This window comes from Hordeum vulgare, chromosome 7H, assembly GCF_904849725.1.
Source record: "Hordeum vulgare subsp. vulgare chromosome 7H, MorexV3_pseudomolecules_assembly, whole genome shotgun sequence".
Lineage (NCBI taxonomy): Eukaryota > Viridiplantae > Streptophyta > Magnoliopsida > Poales > Poaceae > Hordeum > Hordeum vulgare.
In genome coordinates, this window is record NC_058524.1 from 63,235,137 (window position 1) to 63,243,691 (window position 8,555).

General features: G+C 45.4%; 1 pseudogene; it reads right to left on the bottom strand.

The window, feature by feature from the left end:
- Positions 1 to 1,640: 1,640 nt before the first annotated feature.
- Positions 1,641 to 8,137, bottom strand: LOC123408290 (annotated as a pseudogene).
- Positions 8,138 to 8,555: the final 418 nt, after the last annotated feature.

The window sequence follows — 8,555 nt, forward strand, 5'->3', positions numbered from 1 at the left end:
TTACAATGACTGACAAGTTGTATGGGACAATATAATAACAAGGTAGGATTAAAATGACAAGCACAAAAAATATATGTGGCAACTGTAATTTTATAAGCACCTACAAGCTTTATGAGATCACATGACAACTTAGTAGAATAAAAATGACAAACACATCAAAACATTTTGGGGACTGCATTTATAAGCATCGACAATCTTTGCACGAAACGACATAAAAAAATATGGCAATTAAGTTATTTTTATTGGGCAAGTGAGTGGTTAATGATATAGCAAATGAGTGAAACAATGTAGCAATTACGGAAGGAAAAAAAGTTTGTCGAAACATGTCGACATGGGATCTAGTTTCGAAGATCTTGTCGCGACAAAGTCAACGATGAAAACAAATCATCGATTGAATTAACGGTTTTGAAGATAAAACTTTTTGAATTTCAAGCATTGAAGAGAATCTTTACGTGATACATATCCATGCGAGCCGCCGTATGGGAGCACCAGCATGCGGCGCCGCCACATAGTTGAATCCTTTATTCATAGCCAACTACTTCAAAAATCTGACATGGCTCAAATCCTGCATCAAGATACGTGCAACCGTATCCAACGAGAGAGAAGGCATTCGCTCACAACTGTCTTATATTGACGTTCCGAGTTAAGATTTTTCGTAGGTATAGATATAGATATATTTATGTACATACTTAGTTAAATAAAAAGACGTTTTTATCTAAAACTAGGGAAACATTTATAGCCGGTGCGTCGGCGGAACGCTCGGGCCGGTCACGCGCGACCTGCGCGATCCATCTGGATTTGACGGCCCCGCGCAGCTGCTACTGCCGCCCCCGCGCTGCTGTCGCCCGTGCGCGCCACCGCTAGCACCGCTAGTGCATGCCCCCGTCGACTGCCTGCATCATCGGTTCCCGTCCCCATCGGCCGCTCGCTCCGTCGGTTTCAGCCGCCGCCTGTCGTCCTCGTCGTCTGATGCCATGACCGGGCTCGTGCGTATACAAGTGTTGCAACCGACATCTAAAAAGCTTCAACCATTAACAGAGAAAGCTTCAATCGGCTCTTCCCGGCAAGGAAAGCTGTAACCATAGTTGCGGTTTGCTACTACCGTCTAACTTTTTTGCTACATCCATCAAGGTGCAACTGCGATCTAGTGACGGCTGAGCTGAATTTTTGCTGCAACTATAGTTGCATTTTGCTACTACCGATGAACTTTTTTGTTATATCCATCAAGGCGGTGATGCGACCTCGCGTGAGGACGATGATGATTTTGCTGCAACCATGTTTTTGCTGCATCCGTGGCCGAAATCGCTGCTTGTTTTTGCTATCATCGACGATTTTTGCTGCATGACTCGATCTGACGGCCAACAGGGTTCAATCTGATGACTCGTGTGCAACCGGTCGAAAGTTTCGGCCAGCGCGCCGGCGTAGATATGTGCCCTTAGAACTAAGTTAGAATTTCATTTGGTTTGCAGTGGAGAGTATACTTTTTAGGACTTGTGGTAGTTCCAGACAAGATATCATAAGAGCAAATGCTTTTCAGAGTTAAAAGATGGATATGAAAAAGTCTTGGCAAGACTTACGACAGCTACTATATATATACAGTACTGCTACGTTATTGTCATGTTTAAAGTTAAACCCTCCACAGTGCAGCACTATAATCGCTAAAATCACACGAGGACAATTCATTTGTCCATCTCCTGAACAGTTCATGTCATACGGGCATGCGAACTCCGGCACAGATCATCAAACACTACTACATGAATACTACCAGCATGCCATCAGTGATTACGGCCGCGCCTTGCTGTCAGGCACCGGCAGCTCCACCGACGACGGCGACGGCGCCTGCTGCCTCTGCCGCGCGCGCCAGCCTCGGCTGAACACCTCCTCGATCTCCTCAAGGGCCCTGCCCTGCGTCTCCGGGCAGAAGAAGTAGAAGAAGGCGGCAGCGACCACCGCCAGGCCCGCAAAGAGGAAGAAGGTGTTAAATTGTGATCCAAATTCTATCGTATTGGACTAGACGTAGTACAATCGGTGTGGGCCTTTGCGTTGGTACCGACGCGTACGAGTACAACTCGTTTACTTGTCCTCCAAGGACTCTTATGTATTGTCCCTCATATATACTCCATGTAGTCGCACCTAAAGACTGTCTGTCGTCTCGTGCTTGTAATACTCCTCCTCATAGTGATTGCGCCTTCGTGCGTCCGTGGTTTTCTCCCGCAAGGGTTTCCACGTAAAAATCCGTGTCTCTCGTGCCTCGTTGATCTCGTTTTATCTAACAAGTGGTATACAGAGCTGATGTTCTATAGATACGAGATTCGTTTGAGACGAGAGAAGCTAAGGTTACATCTGCCGCCGGGCGTTCCGTCGATTCCGACTGGAATTCGATTTTCGCTGCTGCATCGTACGCGAAGGCGAGATCGACAGGGCGTGCTGTGCGCGTCAGGACTCAGGAGCCGACTCCGACTAGTGTTCTGTCCGTACGTGTCCATATCAGCCGTATCCGTCGAGCCGCTGTACACCAGGCCGTATAAATCCGCCGTTGCCGCTATAGGCTGCAAGTCGCCGAGTGCTGCCGCTGTTGGTTGCTTCAAGTTCCAAGGGCCGCGGTTGTTCCACTGTTACTACACGATTGATCAGCCATCACTTCGTAGCTACCAGGTGACAAGGAATCGAGATCTAATCTCTCTCTCATACACACGTGAAGGCCAAGCCTGGTTATTAGTTTGACTTTGTCATCCCAATTGCTACATCCACTGCCCAATACTACCAGGTGCTATTTTTTCAATAATTCTTTGATCCGCATATTAATTCTGTCAAGAATTTTTCTACCGGCTTGTACTACTTTGTGTACACAGATTTATCTACTCATGGCATCCATGAAGTACGATCTTCCGCTGCTGGACTGTGACACAAGGTTTACCCTATGGCAAGTCAAGATGTGGGCGTTGTTGGCGCAGGCCGACTATGATGATGCACTGGATAGTTTTGGGAAGAATAGAATTGAGGATTGGACTGCTGAGAAGAAAAGAAGGGATCGTAAGGCTTTGTCACAAATTCAACTTCATTTGCATAATAATATTTTGCAGGAAGTTTTGAGCGAGAAAACTGCCGCCGCTCCATGGTTAAAGCTGGAAGGGATTTGCATGACTAAAGATCTCACCAGCAAGATGCATTTGAAGCAAAAATTATTCATGCACAGGTTACCCGAGGGAGGTAACGTTTTGAATCATATTTCAGAATTTAAAGAGATCATATCCGATCTAGCTGCAATGGAGGTTACGTATGATGAAGAAGATACTGCTTTAATGTTACTTTGTTCGTTGCCAAGTTCTTATACCAATTTTCGAGACACCATATTATACAGTCGTGATACTCTCACGCTTGATGAAGTTTATGAAGCTTTGAACTCTAAGGAGAAGATGAAATTAATGGTGCCTCATGATGGTTCGAGTTCATCCCAAGCCGAGGGATTATCTGTTCGTGGCAGGGCAAAGGAGAAGAGCTCACATAATGGAAACCGTGGCAAAAGTAAGAACGGCCAGAGGGGCCGGTCGCAATCTAGAGACAAGAAGCAGTCTTGCAGGTATTGCAAGAGAGACGGGCATGACATCTCAGAATGTTTCAAGTTGCAGAACAAGGAAAAGAGGAATGGCACATACAAACCGAAAGGTAACAAACAAGGTGAAAATTCTGCTAATGTTGCTCGTGATGAAAGTTCCGATGATGCTCTTGTTGTTATTGCTGGATGTGCTGAGACCAATGATGAGTGGGTACTTGACACTGCATGTACTTTTCATATGTGCCCGCATAGAGATTGGTTTACTACTTTTGATTCTACTACTGTTGTTGGTTCTGTTTTGGGTTTTGATAATTCACCATGCAAGATTGAAGGCATTGGTTCCATTCGAATCAAGATGTTTGATGGCACAATCAGAACTTTGACAGATGTTCGGTATATTCCGAAGATGAAGAGAAATCTTATCTCTGTGAGTGCCCTTGATGCAAAGGGGTACAAGTATTCAGGTGGAGATAGCGTTTTGAAGGTCACCAAAGGTTCTCTCATTGTGATGAAAGGTGACTTAAGTTCGACCAATGGTCTTTACTACCTTCGAGGTTCTACCGTTTCAGGTAACGCTACTCCAGTTATTTCAAAGAATTCTGGTTGTGATGCTTCTAACCGTTGGCATATGCGTCTTGGACATATGAGTGAACTTGGTTTGGCAGAGTTAAATAAGAGAGGTCTTCTTAAAGGATACCAAACTGGTAAATTGAAATTTTGTGAGCATTGTATCTTCGGCAAGCACAAGAGGGTGAAGTTCAACACTTCGACTCATACAACTGAAGGTATTCTTGATTATGTGCATTCTGATTTATGGGGACCATCTCGCAAAAGGTCATTAGGTGGTGCTCGTTACATGTTGACTATTATTGATGATTATTCGAGAAAGGTTTGGCCTTATTTCTTGAAGCATAAATGGCAAGCTTTCTCAGCTTTTAAGGAGTGGAAGATTATGATTGAGAGACAAACTGAAAAGAAGGTAAAAATACTTCGCACTGATAATGGTATGGAATTCTGTTCTAAGAAATTTGGGAATTATTGCAAGTCTGAAGGCATTGTCAGACACCACACCGTTCCTTATACTCCTCAACAAAACGGTGTTGCTGAGTGTATGAACAAGACCATTATTTCCAGAGCCCGTTGCATGTTGTCCAATGCAGGTTTGCATAGGCGTTTTTGGGCTGAGGCCGCTTCCACTGCTTGTTATCTCATCAACCGTTCACCATCTATTCCTCTTAATAAGAAAACTCCAATTGAGGTATGGTCTGGTTCACCTGCTGATTATTCACAGTTGAGAGTTTTTGGTTGCACTGCTTATGCTCATGTTGATAATGGGAAGTTGGAGCCTAGGGCTGTTAAGTGCATCTTTCTTGGTTACAAATCTGGTGTTAAAGGTTTTAAATTGTGGAATCCTGAAACACAAAAGATTGTTATTAGCAGGAGCGTTATCTTTAATGAATCTGCTATGTTACATGATGTTGCATCTACTAATGTTCCAATTGAGAGTGAAGAGCAGTCTACTGTTCAGCAGCCTACTGTTCAGGTGGAGCATGTTATTGATTCAGGTGATACTTCTGATAAGGAAAATGTTTATGCACATGATGAACCCGTCTTTGATGATGAACATGTCACTCCAAATCAGCCTATTGTTCCACCCAGTTGGAATCTCGCACGTGACAGAGTTAGGCGGGGTATTAATGCACCTGAGAGGTTAATTGAGGAGTGCAATATTGTTTCTTTTGCTTTATCTGTTGCAGAAGAAATTGAAGGTAATGCTGAGCCTTCTTCATATTCCGAGGCTATTATTTCTGGTGATAGTAATAAGTGGATGACTGCTATGCATGATGAGATGGAATCACTTGAAAAGAATGGCACTTGGGATTTGGTAAGATTACCTAGAGAGAAGAAACCTATTCGTTGTAAGTGGGTTTTCAAGATAAAAGAAGGTGTTTCTCCCAATGATGAGACAAGATATAAAGCAAGGTTAGTTGCTAAAGGTTATAGCCAAATTCCAGGTATTGACTATAACGAAGTCTTTTCTCCTGTTGTGAAGCATAGCTCTATTCGCACTTTACTTAGTATTGTTGCCATGAATGATTTTGAGCTTGAACAATTGGATGTTAAAACTGCATTCTTACATGGAGAATTAGAAGAGGATATTTGTATGGAACAACCTGAAGGTTTTGTTATTTCTGGAAAAGAAAAGCTTGTCTGTAAGTTAAAGAAATCTCTTTATGGATTGAAGCAATCCCCTCGACAGTGGTACAAGAGATTTGACACCTTTATGCTCTCTCAAGGTTTCAATCGGTCTAATTATGATAGCTGTGTTTATTTGAAAACTGTCAATGGTTCAACTATTTATTTGCTCCTTTATGTTGATGATATGTTAATTGCTGCAAAGAGGATGTCAGAGATTGATGAACTAAAGAAGCAATTGAGTAATGAATTTGAGATGAAGGATTTGGGTGCAGCAAAGAAAATACTTGGCATGGAAATATCCAGAGATAGACCATCTGGAAAATTATATCTCAGTCAGAAGGGATATATTGATAAAGTTCTTCGTCATTTTAATATGCATAATGCCAAGCCTGTAAGTACTCCATTAGCTGCACACTTCAAATTATCATCAGCCTTATGTCCTGAGTCAGATGCAGATATTGAGTACATGTCTAGAGTTCCCTATTCAAGTGCAGTTGGTTCACTTATGTATGCCATGGTTTGTTCTCGTCCGGATTTATCTTATGCACTGAGTGTTGTTAGTAGATACATGGCTAATCCTGGAAAAGAGCATGGGAATGCAGTTCAGTGGATTTTCAGATACCTGCGAGGTACTTCTAATGCTTATTTACAGTTTGGGAAAACTGGAGATGGACTTGTTGGTTTTGTTGATTCTGATTTTGCTGGTGATTTGGATAAGAGAAGATCGCTCACAGGTTATGTTTTCACCATTGGTGGTTGTGCTGTGAGTTGGAGAGCAACTTTGCAGTCTATTGTGGCTTGTTCCACTACTGATGCCGAGTATATGGCTATTTCTGAGGCATGCAAAGAAGCTGTCTGGTTGAAAGGTTTGTACACTGAGCTTTGTGGAGATTCATCTTGCCCTACCATATTTTCTGACAGTCAAAGTGCTATATATCTACAAAGAATCCAATGTATCACGAGAGAACAAAACACATTGATGTCAGATTTCACTATGTTCGAGATGTTGTTGCTAAAGGTGATTTGAAAGTATGCAAGATAAGTACTCATGATAATCCAGCTGATATGATGACAAAGCCAGTTCCTACCAATAAGTTTGAGCTTTGCTCAGGCTTAGTTGGTATTTCTCACTAGTCCTATGGACTTTGACGCACGAGGTGTTTAAGCTGATTTGGATGGAGTTATTCACTTTCTTCGACTACTGGAGGGAATTTGGCTCAAGGTGGAGATTGTTAAATTGTGATCCAAATTCTACCGTATTGGACTAGACGTAGTACAATCGGTGTGGGCCTTTGCGTTGGTACCGACGCGTACGAGTACAACTCGTTTACTTGTCCTCCAAGGACTCTTATGTATTGCCCCTCATATATACTCCATGTAGTCGCACCTAAAGACTGTCTGTCGTCTCGTGCTTGTAATACTCCTCCTCATAGTGATTGCGCCTTCGTGCGTCCGTGGTTTTCTCCCGCAAGGGTTTCCACGTAAAAATCCGTGTCTCTCGTGCCTCGTTGATCTCGTTTTATCTAACAGAAGGCGCCGCCGATGGTGATCGCCTTGTACAGGGTGACGAAGGTCATGGACACGCCCGCGTTCATCACGCTCTTGATGGCCACGCCGAAGCTGCCGCCCTGCGTGCGCAGCCGGAGCGGGTACACCTCAGTGAGGAGGAGGGCTTCGACTCTGAGCCTGTCGGCACCAAGGACTGTGTCGGCGCCTCTCGCCCTAGGCGTCCCGAGCTTCTGTTTTCCTGCCCCTGTAATGTTGGACCATGAATTTTATTTTCTTCCGCAAAAAAATAAATAATGTTGGACCATAAACTCTACCATGTCGGGCGCTCTACCATGTCGGGCGTTAGACTTTTGTATGTTACTTTCGCCGTTCTTTCTTTTTCCTTTTGCTCTTGAATCGATGGCTTACTCGCTGGTACTCATTGCGGCTTGGCTTTCTTGCATAGGGTCCGTCGCTGGCCCAGTCGTTGATCGGGGCAACGGCGGCTAGGGCCCTCAGGAGAGGTCCCATCCTTCCGAGACATTGTTTGTGCCGCTGCACGCTTGGTCGATGGCCTCGTTCCTTGCCGCAGCTTAGTCCTTAGGCCCCGCATCTTTTCGTTAGTACGCGTGTTTTTATTTCGTTCTTGGTTCGACGCAAAACCAGATGGCCCCCGTCTGAGCCTGCGGGGTACTTAGCTCGTGGTTTTGCGCCGGTCCCTTCCGCAGCTCCTCCTAAGTAGCTCTTGCTTTGTCGGTGGGTCGGGGTGGAGACCCTTTGGGCACTCTAAGTCTGCGGGTCCCGGTCCCGCACATTTTCCGGCCGCCGTGAGGCGAACCCGTTACCATGGTTGTTCCTCATGGGGCAAAGCCCCGAAGCCCTGGGTGCCGACATGGGCGACACCTGGGTGGCCGGGTGGCTTTGCGACCAGTAAGGCCCCTGAGGCATGTTGCTCAGGAGCCCCCCTTGACACTCAAGCCGCTCTACATCAACAGACCCCGGTACCGCACATTTCCCCTTCGCCGTTAGGTTCGACGCACTTCACGGGGCGGGGACCTGCCACCCCCGACACCGACTGGAGCTCCAAGACGGCACCAGGGGTGGCGAGTGGCCTTATGACCGGTAAGGCTCCTGAAGCGGTGCCGAGGAGCCCCCTTTGGCACTCGAGCGATTCCCCATTCCGTCCCTTTGGTCATCGCCCAGGGCGCCCTGAGGCCTCTCGAGACTCTTTGTGATGGTATCGTGCTTCGATCCGGGGCCCCGAGCGGGGGTCGACCGCTGAAAATGTTTGCCCCTGGGATGGCAAGTCCTT